The following is a 22,743-nucleotide window of genomic DNA, read 5'->3' as shown; positions in this document are numbered from 1 at the left end:
TGACTTTATTTTCCCAAAGTTTTCTTCTGTTCAGATCTGAAGGGAATCTGTACATCTTGATTCCCTTGTAGTGTCTATTTGTGCATCCAAAGGCACAACAACCCAGTGTCACCGACCGAAAGGTCCCCCTAAAATTCAGTCTCTCCGATGATGCGGTTCACGGATTAACACCTCTTTTTTGCTTCAAACTGCACAACAGTCATCATCTATCTCAGCGAAGATATCTGAAGCTTTTGTACAACAATTATTTCCACATAAATTCAGCATTATTTCATCATAAAATGCAGCGGAAGTAATCAGAGCTAAACAAACTGCTAGCTGATGCGTTCACTACATGTCAGACATTTCAAAACCTCACGGAATTTTGCCTCGTTTCTGCTTAAAACTGACTTGAGAATGATTTAAGAGGTTTTACATTTATCATCTGATGGTTAATAATCCCATTAATCCATTTGATTGTTTTGAGTGAAGAGACTCCATCTCAGATGTGCTGCTGTGATCCCAAATGACACATGCGCAGATGCAAAAGGCGGACCGATTTTTAGGAGCAAACCGTTCGTTCTGCGACACCGGCATTTTCAGTGAATAAATAAATAAAATAGCTGGATTTACGAGGTCTATTAGAAAAGTATCCGACCTTATTATTTTTTTCAAAAACCATATGGATTTGAATCACGTGTGATTACATCAGACATGCTTGAACCCTCGTGGGCATGCAAGAGTTTTTTCACGCCTGTCGGTTACGTCATTCGCCTGTGGGCAGTCTTGAGTGAGGAGTCGCCACACCCTCTCGTCGTTTTTTTTTCATTGTTTAGGAATGGCTCAGAGACTGCTGCTTTGTTTGATCAAATTTTTTTCAAAACTCTAAGGCACAACTGAGTGGACACCATTCGATAAATTCAGCTGGTTTTCGGTAAAAATTTTAATGGCTGATGAGAGATTTTGGTCTGGTAGTGTCACCGTAAGGACGGCCCACGGCGCCTGACGGCGATCTGCGCTTCGAGGCGGCAGCGTCTCGCCGTTTCAAGTTGAAAACTTCCACATTTCAGGCTCTGTTGACCCAGTAAGTCGTCAGAGAACAGAGAACTTTCAGAAGAAGTCGGCATGAGGAGTTTATTCGGACATTCCTTTGTTAACGGACATTTTGTAATGAAAGAACGTGCGGGCACAGTCGCATGTTGGGCCGGACCCGACTGTGGGGGGTTGCGACAGGAAAAATACCTCCATTGGAAACCTTAACGGGCAAGTTGGAACATGCCCAAGCTGTTAAACAATTTCTCAGTTACTCACTTGTTGAAAGCCATCAAAAGCCGCCTGAATTTTACAAATGGTTTTCAACACGGAGGTGTTTTTCCTGTCACGGCGCACACAGATTCACCGAGTCGTCACAGAAATGACTCAGCGAATTTGCGCGCATGTCTTTCATTAAAAAATGTCCTTAAACAGTGGAATGTCCGCATAAAGTCCTCATGCCGGCCTCTTCTGAATCTTCTCTGTTCTCTCACGACGTCCTGGATCAACAGAGCCTTAAATTAGGATGTTTTTAGGTCGAAACAGGCCGACGACAGCGCCTGGAAGCGCTGCATGACGTCCCGCTCAGTGGGAAGTCCTTACAGCGACAGAAACACCCCATAATCTCTCATCAGCCATTAAACTTTTCACAGAAAACCAGCTGAATTTCTCGAATAGTGTCCACTCAGATATTCCTCACAGGTCCAGAAAAAAGTTTGATAAAGCAACGCACGCCATCTCGAGCAGCGTGTGAAACAAAGGAATTCAGCTGAGAGGGCGGGACCACATCTCACTCAAGGCTTGCCCACAGGGAAATGACGTCACCGACACGCGTGAAAAAACTCACGCATGCGCACGAGGGTTCAAGCATGATTGGTGTAATCGCATGTCAATCAAATCCATATAGTTTTTTTTTTTTTTTATAAAACTGCCGGTTAGTTTTATAAGATACCTCGTACATGCAGATAGATTAACAGTGAACACTATTTTGGCCCCAAGATGGCACCACGAGTCACGTGACCATTATTTTTTATGACTCGTCATGTGGCTACTCTCTGAATAAAGGGACTCTAGCATAGACTTCCCCTCCTCCTCTGAATTCCTTTTCATTCAGTCCAGTCATTTTTTGTTGCTTTTTATCAATCTGTTATTGAGAATCTTTTGACTTTCTCTTTTTTTTTTTTGTTGGTTTCCCAGCTTGATGTTAAAAGATGGTAACAGTCTGAACAGTTATCGTCAAAGAGATTTGTCTACTCTTTGCAATCATTGAGTTATTTGTAAAGTGAGGAGTATTTTAAACATCAGATGCGCATGTTCTCATATATGAATTTTCTCTGCTGCGTCTGGATGTCGGCATGCTTATCAGAGGGTAAAACTATCCGTCCTTTAACACGTCTGCAATTTCCTTGTTAAATACCTTGTAGTGGTAATTTTTATGTGACCCCTTCTTTCAGTCTTTTAAGTTTGTGAACTACTTTCAATGCATTGATATTTTTTATGTGTACATAATTCCTTTCTTATTGATTAGTGAATATGCTGGATGCTGTTTCATTGACTCCCAAATAGTACTGATTAGCTACTCTGAACAAATTGGTCGTAGAGGGATGAATGCAGTCATACCGAATGGAATTGAGCTAGAAAGATACTACCCCAGACACTGTCCAAGCTCATGACCAGATGTGGTTTGTTTGTTTTTTGGACTCATGAGCCTGCCCAATGTAGTCCATGAGTCAGTCATCAATTTTGACCTAATCAGTACCAGTTTAGGGCTCCTTCACACATAACACAATTGAAGTCGACTAGCGCACAAACGAGGAATTGCATCCCAGTCGTGAAAAATCGGAGCTGCCTCTAACGCCTCGTACACCTGTCGCTCAGCCCAGTCTCACATTTTTTTTCGTGCTCCGGTGACGAAATTACTCAAATTTTCGTGACAGTTTTTTAAACTCACTATTCCTAACCCTACTCCTACCCCCGACCCGAACCTTAACCATAACCTAATCTTACTCTTTTCCCCCACCCTAACCATAACCACCCCCCCCCCCCACCCCCCGCTTCACTTTTAATTTCGTGCAGCCATCACGGAATGAATTAGAATGAATTTGTGCTGCCGTGACAAAAATGAGGCGCTTTCGTTATCCATTATTTCAGTTAAAAAAGGATGCAAATTATTGGTTGAATTTATGGGATTAATAAAAGGATAGTTTTGACCGTGTTGAATGTTTGGTGTCCAAAGTAAAGTTCAAATAAGGTCGATGTACATTGGATTCTACGACATGTGACATATGTTCCCCTGTAACGTAACTAAGCATGACAGGTGGTGCAAACTAGTCCTTTCTAAAACCCTATTAACTCAACCAATAATTTGCATCACTTTTTATCAGAACTGGAGGAACTTTAACTTTTGACCCCTATACAAACTGAAAATGACCTTTGTCACCATTTTTGCTGTTTTTACCCCATAACTCCGTAGAATTGAGGCATAGTTAGTCCAAACTGTACCTTTTTGGAAATGTTATGATCAGACAAATAATGTGGTATATTTCTCAATATGATTTGGTGCATTTTTTAATTTTGTGTAATTCTTCATTGACCCCTACCTGGCTATAACTACCACCCTGAGATTGCTATCATACGTTTGTGTGTAGGCCATGGTATGCTGGAATCTGTGTCGTTTCATTCCCTTAAGTGGTACCAATCCCGCTTGGCCCATGGACTGATGATCCCAACATGTGGTCTTTCACAGCTGTCAGCAGGACTTTTCCTGCAGCCAGCAGCTAAGCTGTTATGTGGGAAATAAAACTAAAAGCAACAAAAACATAATAGTTTTCTTAAGTTGGCATTAACAGTAGGCAGTATAAATCATGTGACTTGCAGTACGCTGACTTCACAGAAAAACCATGTCAAAATTATGCACTCAAATGATCAAACTGTTTTTTTTTAAAACATCTATAGTCCTTTGAATTAATTTGTAGGATCTCACACAAGCATTTCCCTCTAATTGGAGTGTGTTGGCGTAGCAACTCCAGCAGCTGATTTAGCATAAGGTGGCTGCAGGGTAGCATCAACACTCCTCTTCAGCTCCTTTTGGTGACAATATAGCACAAATGGAGTTGTCAGATGGCAGGACTGCCCGTCCTTTTCAAGTCTGACAATCAGCTCAGTCACAAATAGTACGCAAGCCTCACTCAGACGGCGCTGCCATTTTGTAATGGTGCATCCATTGCTCAAGTAGAAATGTTATTTATTTATTGGAGGAGAACACCGCAAACCAACGTTACGTGCATTTGGTGATGATGTTTATTTTTGCATCCTCATTGTTCTGCATGAGTCTGTAAATACCTTCCATTTGGTCTAAAATGTCATGAAGCAATATGATGCAGTGCACAACTGGCACAAACTCCCCGTGACTATTTGTTTTTAAAAACATACTTAAGGTGCATTGCTTGTGATTAATTTAAACGCTGTAATTGTCAGTGTCTGAGGATATGCAACTGAGCAAACTGTAAATGTGCATTTATGTGGAGATATATTTATATGTAAATATACAAACATTTCACGCTTAAAGATGACCCAAAGGAGAAATTCAACATTTTTCAATCTAGGCTGTATTTTTAGATGTTTTGGGATAAATCTATGGACTTGCGACAAAAACTAATTTAATCACTGTACTACTGATTTAGAACGCAAACACCACCATGGGCTAACTGGTGAATTAATGATATTGGTGGGGCAAGCTAAATACAATCACAGTTCTTGTCACCACTGAACAAGTGAAAATGTCATTAAAAGTGTCTGGTAGCATGGAGAGGATCCTACGGAGCTAAACACGTGCATGCTTACATCACTAAATGTAAATAAACATTGTAAAAATAACTGACTACATAGTTAGCCTCTTAATTTAGCCACCAAATCCCAAGCTCTTCTTCGGTACTCATCTTGGAATGACTCAGTGGAGGCCGGTGCCACCGGACAACTAGAAGGCTAAGGTAAGCTGCTAAGTGTGTACTCTGAGGTCTGCTGCTAATGAGGCTGCTCTTGTTTTTGAACACATCTATGCATAATATACTAAACACATTTTATTTAGTGTTGAAGTCAGTTTGTTGTAAAAAAAAAAAAAAAAAAAAAGCAGCAACATAAAAAAAAAAATTCAGTCCAGCTGGCATTATAGTCAATGACTTATAACTTGCATTGAAGGTGATTTGTTCTCTAATAGATTTAAGAAGAGTAAAAGACAGTAATAATTATGAAATGTAATGAAATGTATGAATGATAAAATGATCTAATATTTTTGATTTGAATGTTATAATGATGTAAGCTAAGATGGATGGATGAATGAAGTCAGAAGCAGTTCTTTTCTTGAACGGAAACCTTTAACATGCTACAAGTTGGAGCTGAGGCAGAGTGGAAAAATAAAAGTCTACATCATGTTTGCCATAACAGCGAACCCCTTTTTTCTTCTTTCCTCTTACTGCTACAAGTGATTTTTTTTTCTCACTGTGTGATCAATAAAGTTTATCTTATCTTATCTTATCTTATCTTAGTATACTGAAGGGCTGCATTACGAGGTTTATTTATAACCAAACTGTTTTAAGTATGAGAATAATTGAGAAAATTTATGCAGAGTAGGTCCTATGTTAAAACAGGGGCATTTCATCTGAAAATTAAAATGTAGTTGTAAAAGGAATGTTTGAAATGTGAGCTCAGCTTCGGGTAACTTTATTTTCAAAAATATGCAGAATATGAGGTGCTGTCTGATAATTTGGGGATTTTAGTGAACCGACACTGGTGGTGACTGATATTTCACAGTACTGCTGAGGTGCAAACAAATGTAAAAGTAGTTATCAATTCTTAATGAGCCTTGTGTTTGAAAATGCCCAAATGCAACATAACGTGCTGTAAGTCATTTATTTTAAACAAAGCACAATATCAAAATTAAAAAAGAAAGTAGTTTTAGTTCATGAGACATACAGAAATGCTCTATTGCTCCTGCTTTTTGCTAGCATGATTACATGGCTAGCCGCAAACATTAGCACCCTGTCCTATCTATCTATCTATCTATCTATCTATCTATCTATCTATCTATCTATCTATCTATCTATCTATCTATCTATCTATCTATCTATCTATCTATCTATCTATCTATCTATCTATCTATCTATCTATCTATCTATCTATCTATCTATCTATCTATCTATCTATCTATCTATCTATCTATCTATCTATCTATCTATCTATCTATCTATCTATCTATCTATCTATCTATCTATCTTTTTTTAACAGTATGCAACTGTAATATCGGTAATTATGCTGAGTTTCAAAACATGGCCAAATACACAATTTCTTTCAGAAGGTCTCTGTTCTGTTAAGCTCAAAGCAGCTACAAGTATAATAGAGTGAATGATTTTATTGCTATTTATTCTGAATTCTATAATTGCAATAGACTGTTGTTACATTGTTTGGCACAGTACTCAGAACTCCGTGGGGCGAAGTGCCTTTTAATGGCGACATGCGGGTTTCGCGTAACTATACAGACATGACCAAATCTATGGAAAACACTGTGACAAATGTCCGTAACATGCTCAAAGAAGGGTGGACAGAGTCCTTTAATTTCAATTCAATTTATTTAATTGATAGCACCAAATCACAAAAAAGCTGCCTCAAGGTGCTTCACATAAGTAAGGTCTAACCTTACCAACCCCTATAGCAAGAACACAGGTGAGAGTGGTAAGGAAAAAAATCCCTCTGATGATTTGAGGAAGAAACCTGAAGCAGACCAGACTCAAAGGGGTGACCCTCTGCTTGGGCAATGATACCGACACAATTGAAAATACAGGAAATTTGCATAAATTTAAAAATCTATATATACGTAAATGGGTGATTCTTTAACTACAGGCACCATTGGCCTTGTAAATGTAATTTCCACCACACCATTGCCTTACAATATAAAGCGCCTTGGGGCAACTGTTTGTTGTGATTTGGCGCTATATACATGTGCTCTGATGTCACTGTTTATCTCCATAGAAACTACCCAAACAATCTTTCATACAAACTGTTTAAAGGGACATTACAGTGTTGTGGTGGAAATTACGGCAATAGTGTGGGACAACTACATTTTGTTTAAAAAAAAATCACAACAGTTGTATGACATTGAATACCCCAATTATGTTTTGATTATTTTACTGATATTTTATTCAGAGGTATTTTAAAACATTAGAAAAAATGTTTCTTACCATTCATTTTTATCATTGAAGATCAAAAGTCTTGGTGTGGGACAAGCACAAAACGGCAATATTTGCATATAATGATGCTGAAAAAAGGTGAAAAAGTCATCATAGACTACTAGAACAAATTTCTTAACACACTTTCATTGTAAAGATAACTATAAGTGTGAAATTTCCCCTTTTTTTCTGTTTTTCATACAATATGATCAAAGGACATAATAAGTGCCCGTAGTCTAAGAATCACCCAAATGCAACGTTCCATTCATTCATCAAAAACATTCAAGCATACTGCTCATTGTAAAACAAAACAAAACAAAAAAACACCAGCTCAATATTTGTCAGAAGTTTAGAATTAGTAAAACACGCAGTGTACACAGATGAACTTGAGCAGACTTTTTCCCTGCGCTCAGAGGTCACGGGGTCACTCGCCGTGTCCTTGATTGTCCCCAGCAGACCTCAAACAACTTCTGAATTTATCGTAATCCAAAGTGTCCATATCAGAGAGGCCATCTGTCTTGGATCTGGATGGTATTATAGTTCGGTTCAAGCCTCATATTCCTACTCAAACCCAACAGACATTTTAATGTTTAGGTCAAAACCTGTTATTTCCATCTGAAACAAGTCCCCACAAACAGGAATAAACCATTAGATCCTGTATTTTCATTCTTTATAATTAACCAAAACGGACGTTTGCCTCATGTGAAGCAGACCTGTGCACACAGAGTAAATAAAGTCTTTTACGTAATCTGACCTGTTATTGTCTCCTTTCATCTGGATCAATCATCGCAGACACACTGGTGTCAAAGTAAGGCATCCTTGTTTTGGAAATACTTTAATTCCTTGTTGTAGAAACTGTTTGTGAATAAATGCAGCTTTTTTGAAGGTCTCTGTGTAGTATGGTGCTCTGGGTGCGTTTCTCGTCTTGCTGTCACTTTTTCCCGCCATAAACAAAAATTAAAATCATTTATTTTAAAAGCTGAAAATGTCAGGTTTCCCCCAAATCCTGCTTTTAATTCTGTTTTTAAGCAGTTGTCATGTGTGAGTTTTTCTCCAAGATGGCGCCCTCAGTTGTTTTCCACACCTGGAGCGGATGAGTGGCTGTGGACTGACAGACTATTTAAACCCTGACTTTGTGATCAGTAGTTGCCAGATTCTTCCATGATCCTAGAGCCACGCCAGATTCTCCCTGATGATCGAAGATCCGTGAGACTCCTCACGCCTAAGACTTCCAAGAGTCTTACCAGACACTTCCATGATCCAGACTAGGAGCGAGCCTGACTCCTCTCTGCGACCTTGACTCGTCTTCCTGCTGCTTCCAAGCACCCAAGATGCTTTCCACAGCAAAGCTCAAGGTAACCTGGCTAACTCTCTAATTCCCGTATTAGAGCAAACTGTCTTTCCTGGTGTTCCAGATGCTTCCTGCGCGGCTCCCACCCTGCCCTGGTTCCTTGTTCCTGGCTGCCTGCACAGCAATGCCACTTTTGAAGTCTACGGTTCTCTGCTCACAGCGCGGCTCTGCTACACGCCAGTTAAGTTCCTTCTCATCTCAGTGGGATCCCGTTCTCACTCGTTCCTGTTTGTGACTGTGCTAAGATAAAGAACTGTTCCAAGAACTCCTCCTAAGAACTGTATGAACTCTGATATCAAACTATTAAGAGCCCATCTTCTAAGTTCTGCTTAATTGGGACTGTGTCACAACATGCATCACTTGACCTCTGACCTCTGGATACAATTTATGAACTGTGAACAATTCCTGAACAGTAAATCTTATTTCTTAAGAAGAGAACATTATTTCCAGACCTCTGAAGAATCCTGTGTTAAGCTTTCTGTTAACTGTGACTGTTTTAAGGCTTCAATGTTACGAGTGCATTCACTCACCACTTGTGTCTTCATTCCCCCAATTCCTGGTCTCGGAGGCTAGCGTTCCACCTGAACCTGTTCCCTGAACCCAGTCCCTGAACCTCTGTTATCAGTTCTCCTTCAAGACTGGTTCGGGATACTGCAGCTCCCTATTTTCACCACCATGTTTTGGACGAAGATGCATTTAATGGTTTTTCACACACACACACACACACACACACACACACACACACACACACACACACACACACACACACACACACACACACACCCCACCCCCCACACCGGCAATAGTGTTGGGAGTTCACGCTTAGTCCTGAGACATTTACGCACTGTTGTGCATGTGCACTCGGAATGTAACAACAGCCTATTAATTAGATTCCAGTCCTACTACAATTGAATGAATGGAGGAAAGTTTAGAAAGGATGTAAGAAATCAGTCTTAACAACCAATATTTAGAAAAATGTTTGACATTTGTTTGGAAGCTTGTTTTTGACTGCTGGAAACCATTTTTTTGGCCAAAGGCTTTTTTCCTTAATTACCAAATTGTGCTTTATCCCAAAAATATTACTAAGTATTAATTATGACATACTACATCATAATTATAAAAGGCTAAGTCAACATGATGAGATATTAGGTTATTTTGAGATAGTAAATTAGATTGACAGTATAATTTCTGAGATAGAAAGCCAGTATTTATGAGAAAACAAGTCAGAAATGCTTTGACATAATCATAAAATACTAAGTCAGAATTATGACAAGTTAAACCTTAATTATGATTTGACCAGGTTGGAAGCAAAGCCAGGACCTTCTAATGATGAGGTAACAATGCTAACTACTAAGCCGCCGTGCTGACCACCAAATGGAGTAAAAAATTTAATTCCTTGAAATTAATATCCCCTGATATTAATAAAAATAAAGATAATTTTATGATCGAACCAACAACAGATTGGAAGACATGTCTTTGGCCCCAGAGATTGAAAAAGGGAAATTTGACCCATTGATTGGTCTTTGGTAAATTGTATCACAATTGGGCAATTCTATAAATCAGTCTACCTATGTGCACCAAGATGGGTGGACATTAGAGTGAAAATCACATTTTGACAAAGGATTAGGAATGAACATATCAGAGGGACAGCTCAGGTGGGACGGTGTGGAGATAAAATCAGAGAGGAGAGCTTGAGATGTTTTGGACATGTGCAGAGGAGGGACCCAGGGTATATAGGGAGAAGGATGCTGAGGTTGGAGCCACCAAGCAGGAGGAGAAGAGGGAGGCCAAAGAGGAGGTTCATGGATGTGCTGAGGGAGGACATACAGGTGGTTGGTGAGACAGAGGAAGATACAGAGGACAGGGTGAGATGGAAACGACTGATCTGCTGTGGTGCCCCCTAATGGGAACAACCAAAAGAAGATGATGAAGACCCCAACGGTGGCCAAAACAAACCGTTTCAGGGTAATTGTGGAGTTGACCATCATCCACATATCGTGTGGTGGAAATCAGTCCACGGACGTGGCTGGAGTCAGGGAACAAACAAACAGACAGATGATCAAATGATGACTTTTAATCTCTGAATTTAGTGTATCTATCAAAGTTACACACTACTAAAATGAATAATGGCCTGCTGAAGTGCACGCAATATCGGGCTCCTGAGGGACTGTGTCTGTTTATTTCCCAGAATGCAGTTTGTAAAGGAAATTGGTTTATACTTATGAGCCCCTGGTCCTCAGAGAAGAGTTGAGTGTGTCGTTCAGTGGGTCTCTCGGACAGAGGATGGAGAGATGGTGAAAAGTCTGGGGAGAGATTGATCCAGATAAGTTCCTTCCACCATCATTATCACTGTAGTCTGTGAGGACGAGCTGTCAGAAGGGATATGAGCAGCTTACTGCTAAAAGGATTCCGTTGCGGTGATAAAATATATTGGTTTGGAGGCTTGAAGGTCGAGTTTTAACTATTTAAACAGAGAATGCAGACAGAAAAGGGCAAAATGACACAGCTGCTTTATTTTAGACACTTTTATTCATCTGGAGATTACAGTGGAGATGGGATTCATTTTCATATAAATATGCCCCTGGGGGGGACGGGGGGAGGGGAGGACTTCACTATACTACTAATACTAATAATAATACTACTACTTTTGAATTTCTGAAAATCTTTTCAGTGTTTGAATTTTTGTAGATTAAGACATTTAAAAGACTCTGCATACTTGCCAAACAAATTCCTCTAGTTTCTCTTTATAAAACTATTTAGTTGTGAAAGTTCTGTTATGGTAAAACTTTTAATATGTAAAACTTTGGTTTTATTGTGTAACACTTGTCACTTGGTCTTTTGTTTGTCATCAAGCTGTTTAAAAAAAGACATCATGATGGTCCATCAGATGGAACTCCAGTCATCTACCTTCACTCTCCAACTTACCTCTACTCGTAAAAAAGACCCCGAGATACTTCAACTCGACCACTTGGGGCAGTAACTCTTCTTCCATGACCCAGAGGGGCCAATCCACTATTTTCAAACAGATCACTATGGTCTCAGATTTGGAGGTGTTGATCCTCATCCAAGTCACATCACATTTGGCCTCAAACCTGCCCAGTGGGCATCAGAAGTCACTGTCTGATGAAGCCAGTGGAACTACATCATCCCCCAAAAGCAGAGATGTAATTCTGAGGTCACCAATCTGGATACCCTCCAGTACTAGACTGTGCCTTAAAATCCTGTCCATGGACATCATGAACTGGATTGGTGCCAAGGGGCTACCCTGGTGGAGACCATTTCCCTCTGTTAACAGGTCTGATCTATTGCCAAGAATGTGGACACAGCTCCTACTTTAATCGTACAGAGACCAGATTGCATGTTGTAGCCATTCCGGTGACAGGACAAAATCCCAACGGACATAATCACAGCAGACAGAATCCCAACTCATTAATCAAAATTGGACAAAATCCCAGTCTCATGAATGAATATAAATATAAAATATAATAGGGTTATGGTACTACATTAATTTAGGGTTAGGGTTCAAGTGAGATGGGACTTTGGAATGAAACTGGGATTTTGTCCATTTTTGTAATAAGTGGTTGGGATTCTGACCACTGGGATATTGTCTGTTGGGATTTTGTCCACTGGGATTTTGTCATGGATTCAGCAGTTCCAGTACCTCATACTCCCACAGGACGCTCCCTGGGAAGGGGTGCCGAAAAGAGGAGAATAAGGAGAAGGATTCTAGGGGCCCATGAATGACAGGGGCCCAGAGATTATAATACTGACAAAATAATATGGGGGTGGCGAAGTAAGATTTCTTTTCATGGGGTCCAAAATCCCAGGCGGCACCCCTGCCGACAGGACACCTGGGAGTTTGCCTATTCCAAGTCCAAAAAAGACACATTAAGTGGTCGATCATACTCCCATGACCCTTCTAATATCCTGGCGAGGGTAAAGAGCTAGTCCACTGTTTCACAACCAGGACGGAACCTGCATTACTCCTCCTGAATCTGAGGTTCGACTAATGGTCTAAGTGTACTCTCTAGTACACTGGCATTGGCTTTTACAGGGAGGCTGAGAAGTGTGATTCCTTTATAATGGAAACACTCTCCGGTTCAGTGTTCTAAAGTTGGGGGCCAACTTTTTGCCAATCCAGAGGTTCTGTCCCCAACTTCCATGCAACATTGTACAGGCATGTCTTTAAAACCTTTAATCATTTATACATTAAATCATTCGATCGTAGTTTTAAATGATCACATCACAGTCACTTCAGCCGTGCCTTACTTCCTGAAGGGGGGAAGTTGCCTCCAGATATGTGTGACTTTTCTGCTTTGATGCTGCTAAATTAACTTGATATATGCTTTACTTCACGAGAAGCAGTGCAGCTTTTATAAGGACAAGATTGCAGGGCTCCATGTTCTACATTACAAAGTTGAGTGTGTAATGACATATTGTGAGTGCACTCCTGAAGCCTGATCAAGCTTCACAAGAGCAATCTGTGGTAATGGAAGTAATTACACAGAAATGATAACCTGTCTGAGTAAAAGATGACAAGTGAGAGAGTGTGCACGTGAGTGAAAACAGTGTTTTTCATGCAATCCCTCCATCTGTGCACTGCTTACGGCGCACCTCGGCCCTGTGATATCTGTGTCAGTGTGCAGAGAAAGACTGACATTTCCATCACTGAGCTTGACTCGGTTACTTAATACCCAGCTCAGCTCAACACTTGAAAGAACTCTTATCTGCATTTTGATGAAGTTCGCAAGGGGAAGAAGTGGATTCATCTCTCCTCCCAGTGGAAGTCCCGAAGGTTAAAATCTACTCACTCAATATTTTATGTATGACAGTGAATTTGATGTTAGGTAAAATACAACTTTCCTTCCTGTAATTTGACTTCACTTAGTCCATGTTTCCTCTCCCTTGGCATTATACTCAACAACAACATGAATACAACCCCTTTGTTCTCATTCCTAGTTTTTATGTAGTGAACTGAAATATCTAAAAGTTCTTTCATGTTTCTCTTTCTTTTTTTTTTTTTTTTTGCCACAAAATGTGGCACATCAAGATACAGATTAAGCAGCATGATTATTGCACAGCACACCCACTTTTTATGCTGCTTTGAAGTTGTATGATTTTATGATGATTCATGCCTCTGTCTGTCCCTGCCCTCTGTCTCCCTCTTGTGACTGTTCCTGGTTTTGGTTCTGTGTTGGATTTCATGTCTGTAATTCTGGTGTACTTCTTGTTTTATTTTGTGATCACTTATTCCTAATGTGTTACATAGCTTTCTTCCTGTGTCTCATCTGTTTCTCATTCGTGATCTCGCTCACCTGTCTCCAATTTGTGATCACCCCCAGTGTATTTAAACCCCTGTGTTCCTCTCAGTAATGGCCTGAATGTTATGTGTAATTGCTTTTTCTTGCCAGTAGTTTTCAGTGGTTCCTCTTGTTTGACCTCTTGATGCTGAACCTTGTTTCCCTTTGTGAGTTTTTTACCCAAGGGCCAAGACTTTGCATCTGTCTTTCCATCCGTCTGTCCATCTATCTGTGCTCAGCATAACTCCAGTCCTATTACTGCCAGGGTCTTCGAATTCATAGGGAACATTCTTGGGACACTGACCTTGGACAAGTTTGAACATGGCTAAACTTGACCTATTTTAACTGGTCAAAAGGTCACATTCTTTCTACACACTCTTTTATTTTAACAGTACGTTCTATACTTTTTACTTTGTCTGCTGTTTATTGGACACTGTTGTCATGATCTCTGTGTTTTAACCTCAAACGTTGATTTTTTCAGATCTTCCACCAGCTAATCCCATCAGAGACACTGTTGTTTGATTTCCTGAATTTCTGCATACTGACCTCTGCACCATCCCTGGTTCTGTCAGTAAAGACTTTTATTTTACACCAGATGGTCTTTATTTCTATATTAGGATCTTCAACCATCCATCCTCCACAGATTTCATTTCTTCAAAAATAAGAATTTTTCAAACATGACAGAAATTCAAAATGTTTTTCATCTTTGAAGGTTTCTTTGACTTTGTGGTTTAAAACATATGTGCATTTTCTTAAAATAAAATTCAAATACACAATTATAGATGTGCATCGCTCCTCGTGCATTTTGTATATATACAAAGAACAGCTTGATTGCAGTTGTAAATATTTTTTTAATTATAATACATTATATTCTGCATAGAGAAAACCACAAACCTTAATTTAAAGCTCATCCCCATGTTACAGTTGCATGTAAACGTTTGGGTAACCCTGTTGATTTCCATGATTTTCCTTTATAAATCATTGGTTGTTTGGATCAGCAATTTCAGTTAAATAGATCATATAGCAGACAAACACAATGATATTTGAGAAGTGAAATGAAGTTTATACGATTTACAGAAAGTTTGCAATAATTCTTTAAACAAAATTAGGCAGGTGCATAAATTTGGGCACCCCAACAGAAAAAAAAAAAAATAGATCAATATTTACATAGTAGATCCTCCTTTTACAGAAATAACAGCCTCTAAACACTTCCTATAGCTTCCAATGAGAGTCTGGATTCTGGTTGAAGGTATTTTGGACCATTCTTCTTTACAGGGGTGGTGGCCAAGTGGTACGGGGTGGTGGCCAAGTGGTTAATGCACATGGTTTCAGTTCAGAAGGTTCCGGGTTCAAATCCCACCCCTGCCACATTTCTCCATGTAATGTGGAGTTGCGTCAGGAAGGGCATCCGGTGTACAACTTGTGCCAATTCAACATGCAGATCCACCTTGGATTTGCTGTGGCGTCCCTGAGTGCAAACAAGGGAGCAGCCGAAGGGACTTACTTACTTCTTTACAAAACATCTCCAGTTCAGTCAGGTTTGTTGTTTCTGACCATGGACAGCCCGCTTAAAATCACACCACAGATTTTCAATAATATTCAGGTCTGGGGACTGAGATGGCCACTCCAGAACGTTGTACCTGGTACTTTGCATGAATGCTTTAGTAGATTTTGAGCAGTGTTTAGGGTCATTGTCTTGTTGAAAGATCCAGCCCTGGCGCATGAACATTGTTCTCAATAATCTGCTGATATTGACTGGAATCCATGTGACCCTCAACTGTAACAAGATTCCTAGTACCTGCACTGGCCACACAGCCGTACAGCATGATAGAACCATCTCCAAATTTTACTGTAGGTAGCAAGTGTTTTTCTTGGAATGCTGTGTTCTTTTTCTGCCATGCATACCGCCCCTTGTTATGTCCAAATAACTCAGTTTTAGTTTCATCAGTCCACAGCACCTTATTCCATAATGAAGCAGCATGTCCAAATGTGCTTTAGCATACCTCAAGCAACTCTGTTTGTGGCGTGTATGCAGAAAAGGCTTCCTATGCATTACAGCATCTCTTTGTGCAAAGTGTGCTGTATAGTTGAACGATGCACAGAGACACTATCTGCAGCAAGATCATGTTGTAGGTCTTTGGAGCAAGTCTGTGGGTTGACTGTAACTGTTCTCACCATCTTTCACTTCAGCTTACCTGGGATTTTTCTTGGCCTGCCACTTCGGGCCTTAACTAGTACTGTGCTTGTGGTCTTCCATTTCCTCACAGTGGAAACTGACAGCTGAAATCTCTAAGACAGCTTTTTGTATCCTTTCCCTAAATCATGATGTTGAACAATCTTTGTTTTCAGGTAATTTGAGAGTTGTTTAGAGGCTCCCATGTTGCCACTCATTAAAAGAGATGCAAAGAGGGGAAACATTTGTATATTGCCACCTTAAATACCCTTTTTGTTGTGAAAGTGTAGGAACACAGACCCACAACAGGGGGCGCAATGAACGGACAATGGAGAAGGTAAATAACAAGGTTTACTATTGTGAAACGAGCACAATAAATACAACAATCACAATTTGGGGTCGAATCCGCTGGTGTCGTGTGGGCAGGCTCGAAGGTAGGAGACGTCCGTCTCAGTCGAACCGGAACCACCCAGATCTCCTCTGCCACCGAACCCTGGAAATACTGGAACCGCCAAGTCCCGAATTCCCAGGTGGCCACTGCCTCCGCTCGTCGGATCCGGTACTGCTGGCGGGAGAGAGCAACAACACACAGGTGTGGATGCGACCGCACCCAGTAACGGAGAGGGGAGAAGCCGCCTCCACCTCTTGTCAAAGTATAGCAGGAAGGTGAGTACTTATCCAAGCAATGAAGCTATCAGTAGTCAACAGTCCTGAAAAGGTTTAACAAGTTTAGCTGGTTGTTCAGAATATAAATGCAGAGAATATTACCTCAGTCTTAGGCGATATCTCGGCACTGAGGTGGAGACGCCGTCCTCCAGATATACCTCTGTGCTGAGTGGAACAGCTGTGTCTGGTGATGGGTGACAGCTGTCACCCAGGCTACTCCCATAAGGCGGCAGCGCCCTCTGGTGCCTGGAGCCCGCACTCCAGGCAGGGCGCCCTCTGGTGGTGGTGGGCCAGCAGTACCTCCTCTTCAGCGGCCCACACAACAGGACCCCCCCCTCAACGGGCGCCTCCTGGCGCACGACCGGGCTTGTCCGGATGGCGACGGTAGAAGTCGGCCAGGAGGGCCGGGTCCAGGATGAAACCCTTCTTCACCCAGGAGCGCTCCTCGGGTCCGTACCCCTCCCAGTCCACCAGATACTGAAAACCCCGGCCCATCCGACGGACATCAAGGAGCCGGCGGACAGTCCAAGCCGGTGCTCCGTCGATGATCCGGGCAGGAGGCGGCGCCGGACCCGGGGTGCAGAGGGGTGAGGTGTGAAGGGGCTTGATCCGGGAAACATGAAAAACTGGATGGATCCGCAGTGAGGCCGGAAGCTGGAGCCTCACTGCGGCGGGGTTGATGACCTTGAGGATCTTATACGGTCCGATGTACCGTTCTTGGAGTTTCGGTGAGTCAACCTGTAGAGGAATGTCCTTGGTGGACAACCAGACCTCCTGCCCAGGACGATACTTGGGGGCCGGGGCTCGCCGCCGGTCTGCATGTTTCTTCGCCCTCGTCCGGGCCTGCAACAAGGCAGAGCGGGCGGCACGCCACACCCGACGGCACTTCCGTAGGTGGGCCTGGACCGAGGGCACACCGACCTCTCCCTCAACCACCGGAAACAAGGGGGGCTGATACCCCAAGCACACCTCAAACGGGGAGAGGCCGGTGGCTGATGACAATTGGCTGTTGTGGGCGTACTCGATCCAGGCCAGGTGGGTACTCCAGGCCGTCGGGTGCGCGGCTGTCACACAGCGAAGTGTCTGCTCCAGTTCCTGATTCGCCCGCTCTGCCTGCCCGTTGGTCTGGGGGTGGTACCCAGACGAGAGGCTGACCGTGGCCCCCAGTTCCCGGCAGAAGCTCCTCCAGACGTGTGAGGTGAACTGGGGACCGCGATCGGAGACGATGTCTGATGGTATGCCATGCAGACGGACGACGTGGTGGACCAGGAGGTCCGCTGTCTCCTGGGCCGTTGGGAGCTTCGGGAGGGCCACGAAGTGGGCCGCCTTGGAGAAACGGTCCACTATCGTGAAGACGACGGTGTTTCCCTGGGACAGCGGGAGACCCGTGACGAAGTCCAGACCGATGTGGGACCAGGGGCGATGAGGCACGGGCAGTGGCTGTAGCTGCCCTGAGGTCTTTCTGTGGTCGGCCTTGCCCCTGGCGCAGGTGGTACAGGCCTGGACGTAGTCCCGGACGTCGGCCTCCAGGGATGCCCACCAGAAGCGTTGCCGGACGACTGTCACGGTCCTTCGCACCCCTGGGTGACAGGAGAGCTTAGAACCGTGACAGAAGTCCAGGACTGCAGCCCTAGCCTCTGGTGGGACGTATAGTCTGTTCTTTGGTCTGTTTCCGGGGTCCGGGACACGGGTCAGGGCCTCCCGGACGGTCTTCTCCACGTCCCAGGTGAGGGCGGCCACGATAGCGGACTCCGGGATGATGGGATCCGGGGGATCCGACGGTTCTGTTTTGACTTCGTCTTCGTGCACCCGGGACAATGCATCCGACCTCTGATTCTTGGTCCCGGGACGGTAGGTAATCCGGAAGTCAAAACGGCCAAAGAACAGTGACCAGCGGGCTTGCCTGGGGTTCAGCCGCTTGGCGGTCCTGATATACTCCAGGTTCCGATGGTCAGTGAAAACCGTGAATGGCACGGCTGTTCCCTCCAACAGATGTCTCCACTCTTCGAGGGCCTCTTTCACAGCAAGGAGTTCCCGATTGCCGACGTCATAGTTCCGTTCAGCGGGGGTCAACCTGCGAGAAAAATAGGCACACGGGTGAAGGACCTTATCGGTCTTCCCGCTCTGGGAGAGCACCGCTCCTATCCCTGAGTCCGAGGCATCCACTTCAACCACTAACTGGTGGCTAGGATCGGGCTGCACCAGAACTGGTGCAGACGAGAAGCGCCGTTTCAACTCCTTGAACGCGGCTTCGCACCGATCCGACCAGGTGAAGGGGACTTTTGGTGAGGTCAGGGCTGTCAGGGGGCTAACTACCTGACTATAGCCCTTAATGACCCTCCTGTAGAAATTAGCAAAACCGAGGAACTGTTGCAGCTTCCTACGGCTTGTAGGTTGGGGCCAATCTCTCACCGCCGCAACCTTGGCCGGATCAGGGGCGACGGAGTTAGAGGAGATTATAAACCCCAGGAAGGACAAAGAAGTGCGGTGGAATTCACACTTCTCGCCCTTCACAAACAGGCGGTTCTCCAACAACCGCTGCAGAACCTGACGGACATGCCGGACATGAGTCTCAGGATCCGGGGAAAAGATGAGTATATCGTCCAGATACACGAAGACGAACCGGTGCAGGAAGTCCCGCAAGACATCGTTTACCAACGCTTGGAAGTCGCGGGAGCATTAGTGAGACCGAACGGCATGACCAGGTACTCAAAATGACCTAAGGGGGTGTTAAATGCCGTCTTCCATTCGTCTCCCTTCCGGATCCGAACCAAATGATACGCATTCCTAAGATCCAGCTTGGTGAAGATTTTGGCTCCATGCAAGGGGGTGAACACTGAATCCAACAAGGGCAACGGGTATCGGTTGCGAACCGTGATTTCGTTCAACCCCCTGTAATCAATGCATGGACGAAGCCCGCCATCTTTTTTACCCACAAAAAAGAAACCTGCACCCATCGGAGAGGTGGAATTCCGGATCAACCCGGCAGCTAATGAGTCCCGGATGTAGGTCTCCATCGATTCACGCTCCGGCCGTGAGAGGTTGTACAGCCTACTGGACGGGAACTCACTGCCTGGAACCAAATCAATGGCACAATCATACGGGCGGTGGGGAGGAAGCGTGAGAGCCAGATCCTTGCTGAACACGTCAGCGAGGTCATGGTACTCCGCCGGCACCGCCTTCAGATTGGCGGGACTCGGACCTCCTCCTTAGCTTGGGAGCCGGGAGGAACCGAGGAACCTAGACACTCCCGATGGCAGGTTTCGCTCCACTGAACCACTACCCCGGACGGCCAATCGATCCGGGGATTGTGCTTTAGCATCCAGGGAAAACCCAAAACCACACGGGAGGTGGCCTGAGTCACAAAGAACTCGATCACCTCCCGGTGGTTACCTGACACCACCAGAGTTACTGGAGGTGTCTTATGCGTGATTGGTGGGAGTAGGGAGCCATCTAGCGCCCGAACCTGCACAGGCGAGGTAAGAGCCACCAGAGGGAGCCCTATCTCCCTGGCCCATCTACTGTCAAGCAGATTCCCCTCAGAGCCCGTGTCCACCAGTGCTGGGGCCTTCAGGGTTGAATCCTCAAACAGGATCGTGACTGGGAGTCGTGTAGCAATGTGGGTGTGTCCCACGTGAATGTTTGGCCCACCCCTGGCCCAGTCTCTAGGGGCGGGCGTTTGGCGTTTGACCGCTCGGGGCAGTTTCTCACATGGTGCTCTATTGAACCACAAACAAGACACGCTCCGTGGGTCCATCTCCTCTGTGCATCTGGTGCCCTAAATGTTGCCCTACTCGTGTCCCTAGCTTCGTCAGTAGGGGGAGCTGTGACCCCACGGAGCGCAGGGGCTGTGGAGCGTGGGGAAGGCGGAGCTCGATCGGAACCGGAAGGGAGAGGGACGACGCGTGCCTGGCCACGCCCTTCGCCTCGTTCCCGACGGCGTTCTTCTAACCGGTTGTCGAGTCGTATGACCAGATCGATGAGCCCGTCTAAGTCCCGCGGTTCGTCCTTCGCCACCAGGTGCTCTTTTAGGACCAATGACAGTCCGTTTACAAAGGCGGCGCAGAGGGCAGTGCTATTCCAGCCGGATCTCGCCGCCGCGATGCGGAAGGCGACTGCATAGGCAGCTGCGCTCCGACGCCCCTGTCTCATTGACAGTAGCGCGGTTGAAGCGGACTCTCCTCTGTTGGGATGGTCGAACACCGTTCTGAGCTCCCGTACAAACCCAACGTATGTATGAAGGAGCCGTGAGTTCTGCTCCCAGAGCGCTGTAGCCCAAGCGCGTGCCTCCCCGCGAAGCAGATTTATTACATAAGCTACTTTGCTAGCATCAGTCGCGTACATCACGGGACGCTGTGCGAAGACGAGCGAACACTGCATCAGAAAATCCGCGCACGTCTCCACACAGCCTCCGTATGGTTCTGGAGGGCTTATGTATGCTTCTGGGGACGGAGGAAGGGACCGTTGAACGACCTGTGGAACGTCACTTTCACGCGCAGGGTCCTCGGGAGGGAGAGCCGCAGCGGCTCCCGAAGGGCGCGCCTCCACTTGTGCGGCGAGAGCCTCCACCCTGCGGTTTAGGAGAACGTGCTGCTTGGTCATTAAATCGATCCGAGAGGTGAAAGCGGTGAGGATCCGCTGCAACTCACCGATTACCCCTCCCGAAGCCGCCGACGCGCCTTGGTCTTCCATTGGCCGTTCAACAGCCGGTTGACGCCCCTCGGGGTCCATGACGCTGGCCGAGATATCCTGTTGTGAAAGTGTAGGAACACGGACCCACAACAGGGGGCGCAATGAACGGACAATGGAGAAGGTAAATAACAAGGTTTACTATTGTGAAACGAGCACAATAAATACAACAATCACAATTTGGGGTCGAATCCGCTGGTGTCGTGTGGGCAGGCTCGAAGGTAGGAGACGTCCGTCTCAGTCGAACCGGAACCACCCAGATCTCCTCTGCCACCGAACCCTGGAAATACTGGAACCGCCAAGTCCCGAATTCCCAGGTGGCCACTGTCTCCGCTCGTCGGATCCGGTACTGCTGGCGGGAGAGAGCAACAACACACAGGTGTGGATGCGACCGCACCCAGTAACGGAGAGGGGAGAAGCCGCCTCCACCTCTTGTCAAAGTACAGCAGGAAGGTGAGTACTTATCCAAGCAATGAAGCTATCAGTAGTCAACAGTCCTGAAAAGGTTTAACAAGTTTAGCTGGTTGTTCAGAATATAAATGCAGAGAATATTACCTCAGTCTTAGGCGATATCTCGGCACTGAGGTGGAGACGCCGTCCTCCAGATATACCTCTGTGCTGAGTGGAACAGCTGTGTCTGGTGATGGGTGACAGCTGTCACCCAGGCTACTCCCATAAGGCGGCAGCGCCCTCTGGTGCCTGGAGCCCGCACTCCAGGCAGGGCGCCCTCTGGTGGTGGTGGGCCAGCAGTACCTCCTCTTCAGCGGCCCACACAACACTTTTGTCATTATTGGATTCACCTGTGTAAGGGGGTCAAGGGTCAGTGAGCTTACCAAACCAAATTTGTGTTTCAATAACTAGTGCTAAATGTAGTCAAATCAATAAAATGACAAGGGTGCCCAAATTTATGCACCTGCCTAATTTTGTTTAAATAATTATTGCACACTTTCTGTAAATACTAGAAACTTCAATTCACTTCTCACATATCAGTGTGTTTATCTGCTATATCATACATTTAACTGAAATTTCTGATCCAGACAGCCAATGATTTATTAAGGAAAATTATGAAAATTATCAGGGGTGCCCAAACTTTTGCATACAACTGTATCTGATTGAAACAGTCGCAGCCCTGTTATACTACACAGAGCTCAAAGCAACTTAATTTTGCCAGCAGTTCTTCTGACAAAGCAAAATGCTTCAGTCTCACTACATCTATAATAATAAAAATGATCATTTATACATTAAATTCCTTTGAATATTTGTTAAAATATGACCCCGGTATTTTAAGAGATAACAATCTGTGAACCGAATCCAGCACCTTTTTTAGAGGTT

This window comes from Thalassophryne amazonica, chromosome 12 (genome assembly GCF_902500255.1).
Source record: "Thalassophryne amazonica chromosome 12, fThaAma1.1, whole genome shotgun sequence".
In the NCBI taxonomy this organism is placed as follows: domain Eukaryota; kingdom Metazoa; phylum Chordata; class Actinopteri; order Batrachoidiformes; family Batrachoididae; genus Thalassophryne; species Thalassophryne amazonica.
Note: the sequence above shows the minus strand (reverse complement) of the source record.